The 19,734-nt window shown below is 38.4% G+C and overlaps 2 long non-coding RNA genes across 2 annotated transcripts; one reads left to right on the forward strand and one right to left on the reverse strand.

The window, feature by feature from the left end:
- Positions 1 to 3,134: 3,134 nt before the first annotated feature.
- LOC113019216 (uncharacterized) lies at positions 3,135 to 3,944 on the reverse strand. The gene is made up of 3 exons (XR_003271987.1): positions 3,888 to 3,944; positions 3,474 to 3,543; positions 3,135 to 3,354 (listed from the first exon to the last, which is right to left on the reverse strand). It is a non-coding gene; the product is annotated as an uncharacterized LOC113019216 (long non-coding RNA).
- A 9,924-nt stretch (positions 3,945 to 13,868) lies between these two features.
- Positions 13,869 to 19,181, forward strand: LOC113019213 (uncharacterized). Its single transcript, XR_003271985.1, has 3 exons — positions 13,869 to 14,185; positions 18,769 to 18,857; positions 19,045 to 19,181. It is a non-coding gene; the product is annotated as an uncharacterized LOC113019213 (long non-coding RNA).
- The last annotated feature ends 553 nt before the right edge of the window (positions 19,182 to 19,734 follow it).

Here is a 19,734-nt window from a genome sequence, read left to right on the forward strand (position 1 = left end):
ACTCAGAAACCCCCTTGGGGCTTAAGAGGTTATATTTTATACCCTTTCGTCACCTTCATGGACAAAAACTGAAAATGCACAAAATCTGCCGTAAAATTGGCAGAAAAGAATATATTTTTGTCTTTTTTTCATTAAGTTCTTAATCAACTTGAGGTCTTTTCAAAATGATCACACATTAAGAGATTTACAGCAATTTTCAGATGATTTAAGATATTTTAAAATGACAGTTTAAACATTTAAATTATTTGTTGTTTGTTGAAATGTTTATTTTGCATATAATATCTAATAAGGGGAAGGGACACTCGTGGTGATTAGAGTCTTGGACATGTCAAAGATCAGCAGCAAAACTGACTTAATTGTAATGTCATTGTTTTGTGAAGTGCAATGGAGAATAATGCCCTGTTCATGTCCACTGAAACCACTTTTTTTTATCTCTCCGCCAACACGGTATAAAACAATGCATTCTGTATTGTCAGCTTTTCATTTTGAAGAAAAGCATTTGATTTTTTTTTCACTATATTCCACCAGATTGAACCTTTTTGCTACTGTAGGCCAATGCATGAAATTCTTGTATATTTGCCAGTTATATTATGGAGCCGTGTGTGTGTGAAACAATTTTCAAATCAATAGTTCAGATTAGTGTACAGTGTTTGCTGTAAGTGCCCATTTATTTCAATTATACATTAAGTTTTATAATAAAGAGTTGCATTTATATTTTAATGTGTTCAAGTATGTTTAGTAATTTATATTTTAGTAATTTAGTAAGTTCCATTAAGAGGGGACCCAACATATTTAAACATTTTTAAAAGTAACGCGATAGTTACTTTTCCTGGTAATTAGATATATTGTGATAATATTGTGACTCAGTTACTAACTTAGTTACTTTTTTGAAGAAGTAACTAGTAACTATAACTGATTACTTTTTCAAAGTAACTTGCCCAACACTGCTTACAGGACAGACACAATAAACATATGATTTAAAGAATATAATGCTGGACATTAAACAGAATATAAAGTATAAAGTATTTAATCTGAGCTCAAATGTAAACATATACAGCAGTAATATTAATGCATCATGTGTAGTGACGTGTTTTCACAGTGTTTGATTGCATTTTTTTTAAAAAGGAATAGTTTGAAAAATTCCTACACCACTTGCCATTACTAGCTGATAGTAAATAATTGGTGGTAACATAGTAGATATTTGTCTAACTACAGAATAATATTTTACAATTCTTCAGCCACTTAGTACTGCCGAAGGTGAAGATTTCCATGTTGAGTGTAGCCAGACAGCAAAAATTATGTGTTTTTATTAGATCAAATTTAACTTGAAAATTGGTAAACAGTGAAGGAAGGTTTTTGAAAAACTGCACTGTAAAATAGAATACTATTAAATGCGCTTGTCACCAGCATCAATTACAACTTAAATAAAAAGGAAAGAGAAATTCTGAAGGTTTTCCCATGTTGTGCAAGATTATGAGGAATAAATATCGGGAGTTATCTCTGAACAGCCTGCAGAGCTGTCCACAGAACAGATCAGGATCATGATGCTCCCTGCTCTCTTATCTGCTATCAGTGAGGCCTAAGGTCTATATACTGTTCAGGTTGCAGTGTAAAACATATGTAAGGGCACTCTTACTACAGCTAAAGCTAGTATGATTCTCTTACTCTTTGTTCCCTTTTGATACAAGTTTAGTAAGGTTATTAATAAATAGTTATATTATGGTGCATGACCCGCACTGAGTGTTGGGGCCACTTAACTGAAGCCCCTGCATCATTTTAACCTTGTCACACTGCTATGATATCAGAAAGATATAAACATGAATGAAGTACATATTTAGTGTGGCTGATCGTCTTTTCCATCTGATGTACCAGTGAATTAGTCATCAGTGGTCTTAGAAAATTGAGCAACCATGTCTTTGTTCACTGCTGCTGCACATGTATGATCAAAGATTGACACTGACTAATAAACTGTAAAACCACACTCATCCCTCATGAAAGAGCCAGAAGCACAGAACAATTCAATATACTTATTACCACTTTATTTGCAAATGCATTGTAAATTTGAATGAAAAAAAAATAGACATGAAATACACGATACATTCAAATCCATACACTATTTGTGAATACTGTATGTACTCTTCATTACTTTGGGGATAATGTAGAAGATCTAATGTGTAAAAATATTCTCATTATATCTACTGTAACACAGCAACAGCTGAATTTAAAGCCACATTTCACTACATACACTACATATAACACCTTCCAAACTTTCTGTTGTGACATGAAATGTTATAAAAAAGCTTTAATAAAAAAAATATTCGATTGTAAAGAACATGAATACTTAATGTAGTAAAAGAAAACATTAACTCTATATTGTATTGTTTAACATGATTTCTAACTGTTACGGTCCTGGGTCAGTGACCCAGTGTTTTCTGTTTGTATTATTATTCCTTGATTTCATGTGTTGTTGCGGGTCTCTTGGTTTTGGTTTCTGTCTTAAGTATTCCTGGCTCCTTAGTTCTTTAGTTTTTTCTGAGTTCTAGTTCTTAGGTTTTGGTTCTGCGAGTCCCAGTTTTTTGCCCTGTGTGTCTATCGTTGTGTGAGTTCTTGTGCCATGCTTGCCCTTGTGTTTTGTGCCATTATGTTTATCGGGTTTATCAGGTTTGTTCTTATGTTTGTTCTGTTTTTGACTTATGCCTGCAATAAAGCAGTGGACCTTGAGTTTAAGTTCTGCCTCTACGAGTCTGCATACTGGGTCCTGCCTGCCTGCCACGCCTTATGATGACACTAACCAACTTATTGTACAATGTTAAGGAGAAAATCACAACCATTAAAAATGAAAACACTGAAACAGTAATTGCATGAAAATCTCATTAATGAACCTTTTAGAAATTTGCCTCCCTTAGAACGTGATTTAATAATGTTTGCGTCATCAAAACATTCCTACTGATATTTCAATTATTTTTTTTTTACATCAAAGAGAAGTTAAAACATATATAATATAAAAACAAAAAATCAGCGAATCATTTTTAAAACATATTTCAGATGTTTAGTTATAATGTTAAACCTAAACACTTTACTAGGAAACGTTAATGTATATTTGTGCCCATAGATTGTAACTTGATGGTCTGTGAATGGTGGGAAATATGTGGGAATAGGACCTGGCAAAGCTCTGATGGTTGAGAATGAGAATTAGTCTTCAGTTATGAGGAAAGGAGACACTCAAACTATTGTCACTTCTCATAGCTCACCCAGTTTGGGTAGAAAGAATCGGACCCACTGCACCCACATCACACCCAACTTCCTTCCAAGCCATAGAAAATATGATGAAGCATATCTTGTCTTTGGCTTCACCTGGACAACGAAGATTTTCTTGTAAAACAAAAAGGGGGTCTAGAAAAAAAAGCTTGGGAACCACTGAGTTATAGGAAAGGAGATGCTCAAACTACTGTCACTTCTCATAGCTCACCCACTTTCGATAGAAAGAATCGCTGACTTTCCACAAGAAGGAGCCACTGGACCTACAGCACACAGGTCACCCAGCTTCATATAGAGCAAGGGTGGTAAAGCACAGATAAATTAATAAATTCACAATTCCAAATACATTCTGCTTTAAATGAGCACATTAGATGAATGCTCTCTTCCAGTGGATTCATGAACAACACTGAACTTCTGTAAAATATATTCAAATATACTCTCAGTCTGAAACAGCTCTGCAGTTCATTATTATTATTATAGGTGTGATCACATTCTTGTGATTACAATATTAATTAAATAAAAAAAAAACATTAGATTAAAATAATAATATTAGTATTGACATTAATAATAATCACTGTTACGTTCTAATCCCGGCTTCCACAAACTATATATTCAAGTTGATACTGTACCGTTTTGAGTTTTTCCAGAGCCTCTGATTGTTTCATAGACAGAACGATCACCTACAAGTCAGAGAAAATGAGTCACCACATAATGTAAACACAAGTATTCTTGTCAGTAACATTTATACTAAGACGAGATGAGATAAGATAAGCTTTAATGTCAGTGTAAGCACAAACATACAGTGAAATTAGAAAATGTTTTATTACTCATAAATGCTGTACATGATTAAATTTCATTATTGTCTTAGTTTTCTTTAATTCAACAGTGTTAAAGCTGCAGAAGAGAAAAGCATCAGGATATTTTAAACTAGGTAAAAAGAAAACTAACCATGGAGGAGAGAGGAGTAGACTTGTTGTTGATTTTCATTCTGACTCACCCTCTGGTCATCGGCAGAACCTTTATTAAAAATTCAAAATAAGACACTAACGTTCACATAGTTTATTATGTATTATACAATATTGTGAACAGTTTTCAGTTTTGGAATGTTGCATCTCCATATTTAAATATTTTAAAGAGTAAAATATGTAATATCAGAAGAAAAAAAAGTCTCACCTTTCTTTTTGTAGACCTTTTTGTACAGGAACAGGAACAGGAGCAAAATAAATATGATTCCAGGAATGAGTCCAGTGATCATCAGAAGAGGAAATGAAGAACTGGACACAGCTATTGCAAATAAGGAAAATGAACTGTTATGTTATTAAACGTAACCGAATTGCACAAAGTCAGAGTTAAGTCTTAAAAGTAAACTCCAATTTAAATATATAACAATATTATATAACCTCTTCACTGAATTTGGCACACTTGACAACCTTTTAAACACTGGCACCACTTGCTGTAAATAACAGTCATGGTTCCTTTTAGGTTTGTCAAGTGATTTATGTTTGTGTTGTGTTCTCTGTTTTTAGTATTTTTGCATTATTATTTTACCTGCCCAGTGTCACTTTTGTATATTTATCTTGTATTTCAGGTCTGATACCTTATATGGCTTCTTTATAATTTATTTTGGGATGGGAAATGGGACATATAGTGGCTTGCAAAAGTATTCGCCCCCTTTGAACTTTTCCACATTTTGTCACATTACAGCCACAAACAGGAATCAATTTTATTGGAATTCCGCGTGAAAGACCAATACAAAGTTTTACAAATAAATAACTGCAAAGTTGGGTGTGCGTAATTATTCAGTCCCCTGAGTCAACACTTTGTAGAACCACCTTTTGCTGCAATTACAGCTGCCAGTCTTTTAGGGTATGTCTCTACCAGCTTTCCACATCTAGCGACTGAAATCCTTGCCCATTCTTCTTTGCAAAACAGCTCCAGCTCAGTCAGATTAGATGGACAGCGTTTGTGAACAGCAGTTTTCAGATTGCCCTGCCCTGTTTTGTTGCCCTGGCTTTATGTTTAGGGTCATTGTCCTGCTGGAAGGTGAACCTCCGCCCCAGTCTCAAGTCTTTTGCAGACTCCAAGAGGTTTTCTTCCAAGATTACCCTGTATTTGGCTCCATCCATCTTCCCATCAACTCTGACCAGCTTCCTGTCCCTGCTGAAGAGAAGCACCCCCAGAGCATGATGCTGCCACCACCATATTTGACAGTGGGGATGGTGTGTTCAGAGTGATGTGCAGTGTTAGTTTTCCGCCACACATAGCGTTTTGCATTTTGGCCAAAAAGTTCAATTTTGGTCTCATCTGACCAGAGCACCTTCTTCCACATGTTTGCTGTGTGGCTTGTGGCTTGTGGCAAACTGCAAACGAGACGGGATAAAGGATAAAGGAGCAGGGTTGGAATTGTGACATTAAAAAAACAATAATTGCCAAAAGAAATTAATTATAAATGCATCTAAGACGTTTTTTACTGACTTTATCTCTCTTCCACGATGTTATTTCTCTGTCCAACAGCATAGGTTACAATTACATTATCATGACCAATTAGTGACAGCTAGCAACACTCATGGTGACTCTGGGCGAGCAGCAGAGATCTACAGCTCAGGTGGGGGAATCTGTCCATAGGACAACTATTAGTCGTCCACTGCACAAAGTTGGCCTTTATGGAAGAGTGGCAAGAAGAAAGCCATTGCTAACAGAAAACCATAAGAAGTCCCATTTGCAGTTTGCCACGAGCCACACAGCAAACATGTGGAAGAAGGTGCTCTGGTCAGATGAGACCAAAATTGAACTTTTTGGCCAAAATGCAAAACGCTATGTGTGGCGGAAAACTAACACTGCACATCACTCTGAACACACCATCCCCTCTGTCAAATATGGTGGTGGCAGCATCATTCTCTGGGGGTGCTTCTCTTCAGCAGGGACAGGGAAGCTGGTCAGAGTTGATGGGAAGATGGATGGAGCCAAATACAGGGCAATCTTGGAAGAAAACCTCTTGGAGTCTGCAAAAGACTTGAGACTGGGGCGGAGGTTCACCTTCCAGCAGCACAACGACCCTAAACATAAAGCCAGGGCAACAATGGAACGGTTTAAAACAAAACATATCCATGTGTTAGAATGGCCCAGTCAAAGTCCAGATCTAAATCCAATCGAGAATCTGTGGCAAGATCTGAAAACTGCTGTTCACAAACGCTGTCCATCTAATCTGACTGAGCTGGAGCTGTTTTTCAAAGAATGGGCAGGAATTTCAGTCTCTAGATGTGCAAAGCTGGTAGAGACATACCGTAAAAGACTGGCAGCTGTAATTGCAGCAAAAGGTGGTTCTACAAAGTATTGACTCAGGGGCTGAATAATTACGCACACCCCACTTTTCAGGTATTTATTTGTAAAAAATGTTTGGAATCATGTATGATTTTGGTTCCACTTCTCACGTGTACACCACTTTGTATTGGTCTTTCATGTGGAATTCCAATAAAATTGATTCATGTTTGTGGCTGTAATGTGACAAAAATGTGGAAAAGTTCAGCCGAATACTTTTGCAAGCCACTGTAAATGAGCTCAGCTTCTGTGTACAGTAATAATCGAATATCACACTAGATTTGACGCCAGGCGACTGTGGAATGGACTGCGCTGCATCACTGACAACAAGAACGAAAACACAGGCAGTGTTCAGCTCACCGCATCTCTCACAGACGAGCTTAACAACTTCTACGCTCGTTTTGATGCAGACAACAAAAAGCAGATCCTCTTCCCTCAGGAAGACAGTGAGGCTGTAACTCTAACACTCAAAACAGAAGATGTGAGATGGTCAATCCTCACAAAGCTGTTCCTTGTTACCATCTGACAGGTGTTACAGGAGTCTGTCTGCTCAGACTACAAGACTTAAAAACAGTTTTTACCACCAAGCCATTCGACACCTCAACCACAACACTTAAACACACACAACACACTCAACAGGAGAGAGAAACTGTCCTACAATTTCACAGGTACATACTACACTCTGCACTGGTCACCTCATTTTTATTAGTATTTTCATAAAAATAAAAACCCTTATTCCATGCAATACTGTACTAACTGCCACTCAAAAATGTTGTACTGCTCAGTTTCACTCCTGCCACTTTATCCCCATCCCAAACTGAAACTGATTTGTCTGTGAGTCCTTAATAAACTGGCCACTCTTTAGGGTGTTTTATTATCTTAATATGCTAGCCTCCTGTTGTAGCTGTCTGCAGGTGACTGGGGGTGCTGAGGATGGTAGCAATAATCACAGTCACAGAGTAGCATTATTTTTGATGTTTTTTCTTGATCATTGCTTCTTGTTAAATATAGATAGATAGATAGATAGATAGATAGATAGATAGATAGATAGATAGATAGATAGATAGATAGATAGATAGATAGATAGATAGATAGATAGATAGATAGATAGATAGATAGATAGATAGATAGATAGATAGATAGATAGATAGATAGATAGATAGATACATACATACATACACACACACACAATGAATATATATTTCAAACTAAATGACTGAACTCACTGGTTTTCTCAATGGTGGCATCATCACTTCTATCAGTGTAGTAAACTGGGTATCCTCTTGTTCCTCTGCAGCTGTAGTTTCCTCCTTCAGATACTCTGATATCTCTGTTTTGTTGATCTCTGATTTGAACTTCAGAGGTTGTTTGGGTTCGTCTGAACCACTCATATTTCCATCCATCAGAGCTCTGCACAGAGCAGGTCAGTGTCACACTGCCCCCTACTGGTATGATTGTTGTTCCTGTTGTCAGTGTGGCCCTGGGTTTATCTGCTGTTATGATAGAGGAAGAAAAATAAATAAATATCTGTGATTCGTTATAACAACATATGAACACTGAAAAACAATAAAGTTTATATTTTTATTAGTTGATCTCTAAATAGCCACAGCATAAATGTTTGTCTATTCTCTGTTGAAGGAAACATAATGATGCTTTAAATGTCTCTTCCTCATGTTTTGGTTTAGATAACAGAAACATCTTCACTTCAAACTTCATGAAGCTTTTGATGTTTCTTATTTTCCTTTAGAAATGTAATTAAATTGAATTTCATCCATAATTGCTGTTGTTAAAACTCACACACCTGCTAATGATAAATTTCAGGGTCTGTCAGTATTGTAGCACTGACTTTACTGTGAACGAAGTAACAGGTACAGTGATCTTGGTTAAAGTTCAAATTTCAGTGACAAATTTAATTAAATGTTCTCTATTTTATAATTCAGTTGAGTATTTGAACAGGGATCATATATTTGTGCTGTCGGTCACTGAAGACTTACCTAATACAGTTATAGAGACAGTACTACTGTTCTTTATATGATGTGAGCTCACCCAGCTACCAGAGCACTGATATTCACCACTGTCACGTGTAGATGTAATTTCTAATCTAAAGTCTTTGTCTGTGTTGTAGGGCACAAATTTTCGACCGTCCTTCTTGATTTCGTAATACCAGTCAGTGTCTTCTCCTTCATTCATGTCACATTTGAAGGTAACAAACTCTCCAATGAAAAAACTGGACCAGCTGGGTTCAATAGTTAACACAGCATCTAGAATCCAACACAACCACAAAGTTAACAAACACTTTTATGCATCTGTGACATACTGTCACAGATGCATACACAGACACTGTTCATATATTGTTCATATATATATTTTATTATTCAAAACACAAACTGTGTTTATATTCATAAAATTATAAATTAGTGATGAACAATGAAATGAAAACAACAATGTGAAGTGCTTAAGACTCATAACGCAGTTAAGATGAATCTTTACTGAATAAATAAAAAAGAAAGAAACAAGAAAAGTAAAACTTTTCAGTCACCTTGAGCATGTCCAGTGCAGAGTAGCGTACAGAGCACTACAATAAAGAAAAAAAGAGTCAGACATTATCAAATAAAAGACAACCAAAATGTGTGTGTAGGTTGTCAATCATACAGATCATGTTAGTGTGTTTATGTCATACTTGAGTGTCTAAGGAGCTCGGTGAGAAAGTGACTGGACTTCTTTAGGATTCCTGAAGGTGTTTCATATCTTTTCCAAGAAGCTTCTTCAGTTCTAAAACCAAATGGTGGAGAATCCCAGGTATTTAAACCCTAGTGGTGGAATCCCTTAAGAAGGCCGTTAACTCAATATTGATCCTGTGCCTCATCAAATGAGCCAAGGTGTGAATAACAGTGTGGGTCATTGTCACTGGAGGTTTTGACTTTTCTTTCTTTTTTTAAAAATCTTGTCCTATCTGACAAGTCTTTGTAATGTGAAATACGATCTGAATAATTTTCTGTCAAACACAGCTATAAATTTTCTCCAAGCTCCCCTGGTTCATGTTTATTTGTTTATATTTTCTTCATACTTATTAGTTTTATTTCAGCTATAACATTCTATGTATCTATCTATCTATCTATATATTACTGTGGTGTGTGTGTGTTCTGTGTGTGTGTGTGAGTGAGAGTGAGAGGCTGACAAGTCTGGTGTGTATGTTTCTGTGTCAAGAAATGTACTTGATAATGAGGGTAGGAAGTCACAATAACACGCAGACAGAGATGGGAGAACTGGTCTATTTTCAGCCCTCAAGACTACCGAAGACCTGAGAGGGTTCAAAATTATTTTGAGGCCTTGCTTCACCCTATTATGTGGCCTTCTGACAACACCTGATGCTAGATGGGAGTAGGGATTCAGGCTCCTCGGAAGGGATCTCAAAAATGCATTGTAGGTGGCAGACTGTAAGGGATGCCATGACTAGAGTTTAAATAGCTGCATTCCCCATGTTTTGGTTTTAGAACTGTAAAAACTTCTCGGTTGAGAGGTGAAACATCTCCACAAAACTTCAAGTTGTCTTCTTTCCAAGCTCTGTAGAAACTCAAATATCGTAGACACATGCCCAGAACTGATCAACCCATGGCGGAGAGCAGAGAGAGCATCAAAAGGGTAGAAAACCCAACACCAACCAACCCAGCTGTGAAGTTAACCTCATGGTAGTGAAACCTAACCAAAGAACGACAAAAGAAAAGAAAAAGAAAAAAAATGCCACTCTTCTCCCCTCTGTTCTTTTTCTTTTTTCATTTTCTGAGAGGCAGTGGGGAGGTAAGAGTGTACAGCCCTATCCGGCGGGGAGGTGTGGGATGCCAGATCAGGTGCCTCCCTTCTGTCTCTCCTCTCTCCTATCTTTTCTCTTTAGTCTTACTTCTCTCTATCACTTTTTCTATCCCTTTGAAGAAGTGAGGCTCCATAAATATTAAAGAGGTAAGTATTACTTCTTGTTTTACAGTGAATTGATGGAAGAAAATAAAATGTAGAAAAATAAACAGAAGAAAATAGAAGAGAAACAACAATATAACATAAACCAGTAACACACCCCAGGGCCTGATCAACCCTGGCAGGCCTTCCTTGGATGAGGGTGTCTAGTGATAATGGCCGAAACACCCGATGAATCCAAGGTCCACTACTGATGTCACAAAATTTTATTTTATAATCTAGCTCAGATCTCTAATCCCTAACCCTAACCAAGGAAGGTAAAAATAATCTAAAAACTGGCAAAATAGCTTTTGATAAAAGACTGAAACACCCTGTTAAGTTGAGGCATACAATGTTGTGTCTCTCTGGTAAAGTTTCCAGGCTGCCATCCCTCAAGACTTTCTCCATTTGAATGAATGCATAATCAGGGATTGTAACTTCTAGTCCTTTTATTGAATCATAAATAAAACACTTGGAGTTTTACTGGTGTCTACTATGATTTGTGACATTTTGTATTAAGATGTAAAATTAATATTCAATTCAATTCGCTGATGGAGAAACAAACCTTTCTTAGATAAACTAAAGCAGCTCCACTCTGATCTGAGTCAGTGCACTAAAATCTAATCCAGTCTACAAACAAACATGTTGGTAACAAACATGAGAGTCGTCTGATCACATGACCTGAAATGGTACAAATGACTGATGCTCTGTTCTTCTTACTAAAACATGTTTATGGATCAGTATGAATCAAACAATAGGAGTCAGTGATGTACTCACAGAATAGGCCCAGCTCACAGAGCAAAGTGGCTCCCATCCTCACATCCAGCAGTGACACGTCTGAAAACTTCTACAACTTTCTGTAAAGAGAGAGAGTGAAGCAGCAGCACAGCAGATACCAAAGAGCTGTGAAGGAAACAAAGAGGTGTTTTTTTTACTACTTCTCTCTGCTTCCTTCCTTTTCAACAGAACTAACACTCTTTAACAAGCTCTGACCACCGCATGACATGTTTATACTTTTTTACATTTATTTCAATTTTCATCTCTCCAGGGTGTATCCCACGTCTCATCCTAAAACAGCTTTGATCGGCTCCGAATCATCTGAGACGCTCAACTTTATAAACAATTAAGAAAATATTTAAAATAAAGTATTTCATTACACTAATGCAGATTTTTTTTAACATGAAATTGTGGTTTGCTGATAAATACACCCACATGACGTGAGCAAGCTCAAGCTAAACAGAAATAGTGTCGTTAACCAGAAGTGGGCGTGAGGCAAGAGGAAGTCTTTCCCCCTCTCTCAGATTATATCTCTGTTTGTAGTTTGTACTTTATACTTTACAGAAGAAGAGGAAGAAAATGCAAAAAAAAAGTAAAAGCGCAATGTTGCTTCAGCCGCATTTACACCTGTTTATTTGTATTTATTTATTACTATTATTTTTTAATGGGTAACTACTATACACAGATCACAGCCACTTAGCAGTGGGTGTTTTCCCTTTTCACACTCTGGAAACCCTTAAAGAGACAGAAGCTCATGTTGTCTTCAAATAACACCTCCATTTCACAAGAGATACCACAGAGTGAGATTTAAGCTATGTCCAAACTAGCCTGGATAGATTTGAAAACGGCGTTTTTGTCTGAAAACGCTCCGCGTTTACACTATCGTTTTCAGTCGTTTTCACAGAGTTGTGCGTCCACATTGAAACGGCCTAAAACGCTTACGTTCCAGTAGTGTGCATGCGTGAAATGCAAGAAGATTCGGCCTAATTTCTGTCTGCTGTTTATTTACTTTCCGGTGTTGTGCCAAAAAGTGATTGTCTGCCAAAAACTGATTTCCAATGTTTCTGTGTATTTTTTATGTGTAATATCTTTACGTATGTTCGTAAAGAGACTTCGGTGAACAGGGTTTACAAAGGGGTTATATAGAGAATTAAAACAATATCTGTTTTTCAAGTATCTTTACAACTCTCTGCTATTGTACTTACATTATAACCAATCCGGTCCTTTATCCCCACTTAAAATATTTTTACAGAAATATTGTAATATTTGCTGCCATGTCTGCTGTCCTCTTGGCCAACTTACTCTTACAAAAGACATTTTTAATGTTAATGAGATTTTTTTAACTGTATAAAGTCACTGCCAAAAACTGATTGCGGCTTCTACCTTGTTACACGAATGTTGTTTGTGGCTCAAGATGACTTTATGTCATCCATGAGGGATGCATTTGACATATGTTTCACATATTATAGCCCAACAAGTTACTTATAGCAGTTTAAATACGAGCAATCAGTTTTTGGCAAATACCGGAAATCAGTTTTTGGCAGACAATCACTTTTTGGCACAACACCGGCTCATTGAAACATTGCGGCAAAATGTTGAGGAAAAGCAACACATTTTTTAAATGGACTAACAATGAGGTGGAGTTGCTGCTGCGAGTAACACAACAGTAAAAGGTTTGAAGAAAAGCTATCTGGAGCATGTGCAAACTGATATTAATCTTTAATAGGGATGTGAAAATTGAGAGCAGACAAAACAACTGCTGTATAATGCCCTCCGCTATCTTTGTTAAATTGGTCACATGACTGCATCACATGACTAAAATGTGTCATTGTTTTCGAAAGTCTCCGTTTTCACTGTCCACACTGTGACGCAAATGCACCGTCTTCAAATTTATTCGTTTTTGAGAGCATTTTCAAAATGCTGTTTTTTTCCTTGGGGAAAACGCCATCCCAATGTGGACGGGAGGCCAAAACGGAGAGAAAACAATGTGGACGTAGCCTTACACAGCACTTTTCTAGTTTTAATGACTGTTAAAAGTTAAAACTGTGTAAATGTATGCATTTCAATAAAAAGACTGTAAGCAGAGGCCAGAGCTGGAGTCATCTGAGGTTGGGTGCAGAGCTTGCAGCTTGCAATTAAAAATAGGCTGACCTTTAACTATCTTGCTTCGTTCACGGTGATAAGTCTCTGAACCAGTGAGGCCTGCGAGTGCACACCTAACACACCTTAATGAAAAGAAAAAAGAAGTTCTGTAGGTTTTCCCATTTTGTGCAAGTTTATGAGGAATAAATATTTGGAGTTATCTCTGAACCTCCAGCCTTCAGAGCTAAGAACAGCTTAGGATCATGCTGCCCCCTGCTGGTGCAACTCTTTATCTGCTGTCAGTGAGGCTTGAGGTCTGTGGAATCAGAACGATGCCACCTTGAAACGAAACCGAAAAATGGATTGAAACCGAAAAAAAATATTGTAACTGAAATAAATGTACTGAAAAATCTTGTATTGAAACCGAAAAAAAATTGATAGTGAAAAACAATTAATTGAAACTGTAATTTTTTTGTTTTCGCTTACAATTTTTTTTTTCGGTTTCAAACCATTTTTCAGTTTCACTCTGGTGGCACTGTTTTGGCGTACGGGGGCGCGCTGGGGGGCGGGGATTCCGACCCGCATGTATTTGCATATATTATAATGCTGACCAATGACTGGAGAAAACACTGACGACGCGGCTGCGGTCACGGACAAACTCGCACGTGTCTGTTCGGGAATGGCAGATGCTGAGAGGTCCAGCGTTTACATTACCGACTATTTCAAAGTGACAGCCTGAGGTGTTCTTCAGTAAATTGGACTACCGGACAGGAGGACCTGAGGCCCCACCGCATTATTTTTGGTAAGTTAAATGTGTTTGTAAGCTAATCCGTAATTTAGGTCCTTAGCTAGCTACCTAAGGACCTAGCTAGCTAAAATGAGCACTCGGCTGTCGGGGAAACATGTTTTGTAAAGTTCGTTTAGCTAACCCGTGCAGGTGAATGAATTTACCCTGACTAAAGAAATCAAGAGAAACGCACCGGGCTGCTTGGTGACTAACCACGGTTACTGTACTTTTATTATGAGTATTATACTGTAAGAGCAACGGGCTGGACTCTGCTTCTGCTCCTGTGCAGAGCTGATTATTAAATATGTGCAAACAGCAGCATGTTTTCTGAGCAGAGTGAAGCTGACCCCCCACCCACTTGAAACGTAAAGGCAAACAGGCGGAGCGGTTAGTGCTACGTTTGTGCAGATTTGTGCAGGTAAAATTAGCGTTTGTGCTGCTACGGTTTCCGAGATATTAAACTTTATTTTATAGGTCATTCAAAGGTCACCATCCCCCCAGACTGCTCCAAAACAAACCAAAATGGTCTACTTTTTTAGTGCTACGTTTGTGCTGATTTGTGCAGGTAAAATTAGCGTTTGTAATGTAAAGGTCAAAAGGTCAACCAGCCCCCCCACATTACCCAAATCCAACAAAAGTGGTATCAAACGTTTGTGCTACGTTTGTGCTGGTTTGTGCTGCAGAAATTTTTGTTTGTGCCGTTATTATTTTAAAGATATTAACAAAAATTTCTAGAGGTCAACCAGCCCCATATTAATGGAATCAAACAAAATTGATGTCAAACGTTTGTGCTGGTTTGTGCTGCAAAAATGCTTGTTTGTGCTGCTAACATTTTAAAATGTTTAATAAAATAACGTCTTGATGCGTGCTTAATCATCCAGGTAAGTAAATCCCAAAAGGTTGATTCTGTTCATCTGGACATTTTCAGTTGGAGAAACGTTTCGTCACTCATCCAAGTGACGACTTCAGTCTCAGCTGACTGCAGGTTTCCCCAACCTTATAAACACCCGTGAGTGAAGTTGCCCCCCCTACCTTCTTCAAATCGAACAAAATTGATGTCAAACATTTGTCCTGCAAATTATTTTGTTTGTGCAGGTTATTTTTCCCTAATTTTATAAACAGTACATGTACAGTGAGAGAGAGATGTTACATCTGTCTTCACTTGCATCCCAGTCATAGAAGCGTTGGAGGTCGTTCTTAAGAGATTACAGGATCATCCCAACCTCAGCAACAGGACCACTCTCAGCACTGATCAGTTGTGTTTGCATTTGGAACTGTGTCTTAATTCCACCTATTTTGCATAAGGGTCAGTACAGGCAGAAATCTAGGTGTGCCATGGGTTCCCACAGGCCCCTGCTCAAAGTCAACAAACCAGTTCGTAAGCAGGTACAGGTGTGGCCAGAAGGGTCCTCAGAGGGACTGCTTTTCCACCACAGGCCGCCACACACGACAACACCACAGACTTTCAGGAATATACAGAAACTGTCACTGCCTACATCCCAAAATGCATCGATGATGTCACAGAGACCAGGACTATCACTGTCTGGGCCAATCAGAAACCATGGCTCACAGGTCAGGTTTAAATGCTCCTAAAGTTGAAAAATGCAAGCCTTCAGAGCCGGAATTAGGTGAGTCTAAGAACAGCAAGGGCAAACCTGTCACGTGGCATCAGTTACAGCAAAGCTTCAGCGACAGCAGAGATACTTGGAGGCAGTGGCAAGGAATACAAACCATCACAGACTACAAGCCCACTCTACAGACCGTGGTGACACAATCCCCAGACAGTGTGTGGAGATCCCTCCACCATCATTACTGAACCCAAGAAGTCATCTATCTCCTGCTTTAAGGACTACCGTCCTGTCAAACTCACCTCCATCATTATTAAGTTAAGTGCTTTGAACGGTTAGTCATGCATCAAATCAAATTATCACTTTCCCCCAACCTGGATCCATTTCAGTTCGCATACCGGTCAAAACGCTCAACCGATGATGGAATTTCAACTGCCCCTCACTCAGCCCTCACACATCTGAACACTAGAGACTCATATGTCAGAGTGCTGTTCATAGACTTCAGTTCAGCATTCAACACCATCATTCCCCAGCAACTCATTCACAAACTGGATCTGCTGGGGATCAGCACCTTGCTGTATAACGGGCTGCTAGATTTCTTGACAGGAAGACAGCAGACAGTACGGGTCAACAGCAACACCTCCAGCCCAAGAACACGGAATACGGGGGCTCCCCAAGGATGTGTGTTGAGCTCCCTTCTCTTCACTCTGCTGACCCACGACGAGATCTACTATAGGGGTGAAGTTAACCATCTGCCAGAGTGGTACAGCAACAACAACCTGTCCCTGAATGTGGAGAAGACCAACAGCGACTCTACTTCCTCTGCAAACTGAGAAGCACAAGAGATCCAACCCCCATTATGAGCACCTTTTACAGAGGCACAGTTGAGAGTATCCTCACCAGCTGCATCACTGTGTGGTATGACTCCTGCATTGGGTTCTGCAGGAAAAAATGACAACGGGTAGTGAGAGCAGCTGAGAGCATTGTGGGGACCTCTCTTGCCTCCCTCCCCAGGAGATCTACTGCACCTGCCTCATCTGGAAGGTCCTCTCCATTACAGGTGACTCCACTCATCCCTTCAACAGCGTCTTCAGTTTGCTGCCATCAGGAAGGATACTGAAGAGCCTCCGGGCCAGAACCAGCAGACTGAGAGACGGCTTCGTCCATTGGGCTGTCAGGATGCTGACCATCTCTGAATCGAGAAGGGGGGCCCAAGGGTACATCTTTCGCCATCCTAAAATGCTGTGATTGTAGCCATTCCCCACTTTCTGTGAATGGTACTCATGGCCATTGATCAATAGGCTTTGATTAGTTGTCATTGATCAATGGTCATAAGAATTTGCATACTAACAATCATGGAATTAACCCCCCGGCACATTGTTCATTCAGTGGCGCTAGTTTCCTTCACTATGCAAATGTACTGTTTATAAGGTTGGGGAAACCTGCAGTCAGCTGAGACTGAAGAAGTCACTTGGATGAGTGACGAAACGTTTCTCCAACTGAAAATGTCCAGATGAACAGAATCAACCTTTTGGGATTTACTTACCTGGATGATTAAGCACGCATCAAGACGTTATTTTATTAAACATTTTAAAATGTTAGCAGCACAAACAAGCATTTTTGCAGCACAAACCAGCACAAACGTTTGACATCAATTTTGTTTGATTCCATTAATATGGGGGGGCTGGTTGACCTCTAGAAATTTTTGTTAATATCTTTAAAATAATAACGGCACAAACAAATTTCTGCAGCACAAACCAGCACAAACGTTTGATACCACTTTTGTTGGATTTGGGTAATGTGGGGGGGCTGGTTGACCTTTTGACCTTTACATTACAAACGCTAATTTTACCTGCACAAATCAGCACAAACGTAGCACAGTTGATTGACACCCATTTTGTTTGATTTAATTAATGTGGGGGGGCTGGTTGACCTCTGATGACCTCTAGAAATTTTTGTTAATATCTTTAAAATAATAACGGCACAAACAAATTTCTGCAGCACAAACCAGCACAAACGTAGCACAAACGTTTGATACCACTTTTGTTGGATTTGGGTAATGTGGGGGGGCTGGTTGACCTTTTGACCTTTACATTTTCATTAATATCTTTAAAACAGAAGCAGCACAAACGAAAATTTTAGCAGCACAAACCAGCACAAACGTGGCACAGTTGATTGACACCCATTTTGTTTGATTTAATTAATGTGGGGGGGGCTGGTTGACCTCTGATGACCTCTAGAAATTTTTATTAATATCTTTAAAATGATAGCAGCACAAACGAAAATTTCTGCAGCACAAACCAGCACAAACGTTTGATACCACTTTTGTTGGATTTGGGTAATGTGGGGGGGCTGGTTGACCTTTTCATTTTCATTAATATCTCGGAAACAGAAGCAGCACAAACGCTAATTTTACCTGCACAAATCTGCACAAACGTAGCACTAAAAAAGTAGACCATTTTGGCCCGTTTTGGAGCAGTCTGGGGGGATGGTGACCTTTGAATGACCTATAAAATAAAGTTTAATATCTCGGAAACCGTAGCAGCACAAACGCTAATTTTACCTGCACAAATCTGCACAAACGTAGCACTAACCGCTCCGCCTGTTTGCCTTTACGTTTCAAGTGGGTGGGGGGTCAGCTTCACTCTGCTTGTTTTCTGTCGCTTTCCACATGTGGAAGGACATTAAAGCCAACTTTTAAATTCCCCTCATTAGTCAATAGCTACAGATTAAATAGCAAAGCCCGATACTTATGTACTGAAACCAACTACTTCCGCTTGTCAGCTTAAGTTAAAATGTAACATTTTTCCCCTGATTATTTTTTTTAGCTTTTTTTTTTTTTTTTTTTTTTGAGTTTGTTACAAATATTCAGGTTAAAAAACTGTCCAAATTATTTTTAATGAATTATGTTCACAAAGTCACATGTGCAGTACTCTGTACAGCTTGCATCCTTTAGGACAAATAATTTGAAACATATTAATATTTCTTGTTCAATACTGAGCTGATAACACCTCTGTATGTTGTGACCAGGATGCAGCAGCAGACTGAACCTCGACTGAACCCTGCTCCATCATCTCATCTTTGCAGATGTCCATTTATAAAGCATCAACAACTCAAAGGTAAACATGATATTAGAAAATGTGTTAGTAAAGCCTTTAAAACAAATAAAAAAATAAACAGCTGTCGGCAGAACTGTAGGACTGAACAACTTCAGATCCCGAGTAGGATCAGCTGTATTTCAGATTTGAGAGATAAACTTTATATTTCAGTTTGTGATGATTCTGTTCGTTCTGTTTGTGGTTACAGGAGCTGTCCTCAGATTCAGACCTCAGCACCACCCAGTGACAGCAGACAGATCATCCTATATCTTCAATCTTTGTAGTAACTCCAAAATTAACTGAAGAAAACAGTACAAAGGTTAAAGTACCACATGTGCTGTCAGTGAAAGCTGCAGCTGTTTTATTGATCAATTTAAAGACAAAAAGTCACAAGGATCAATCACCCCTGTAACTGTGTCACTATACATCAGCATTAACAGTACCTCAGTTTGGTGTTTCAGAAAACTGCTGATCTCAGACCTGCACAACTTCTGTTTTAAACACTGAATGTACTCAGCTACATGAAGAGCACATGATGTTTTCTCTGACACAATTAAATAAAACCTGATTAAAGTCAAAGGTTGTTACTTGTATTTGAACTAAAAACTTGTGATCTGGAATTCTTTCACTGTTTTTTGACAATAGTGTGTTATTTATCATAAAGTAATTCAGAGACATTCATACCAGAGTAACAAGTGAGCACAACATATTTAACTTTCTACAGGACTTAAAGCTATTACTATAGCTTATAGCTATTACTTAACTGCACTACTGTATAGTTCTGTGTAAATAATCATTCTGTACATATGATTTTTAATCCTACAACTGTTTATAATTTGTATAGTTCACATTTCTGTATAACTGTATATCTCAGATTTCTGTAGTTTTTCATATTTAT

Source organism: Astatotilapia calliptera, chromosome 3, assembly GCF_900246225.1.
Source record: "Astatotilapia calliptera chromosome 3, fAstCal1.2, whole genome shotgun sequence".
NCBI lineage: Eukaryota > Metazoa > Chordata > Actinopteri > Cichliformes > Cichlidae > Astatotilapia > Astatotilapia calliptera.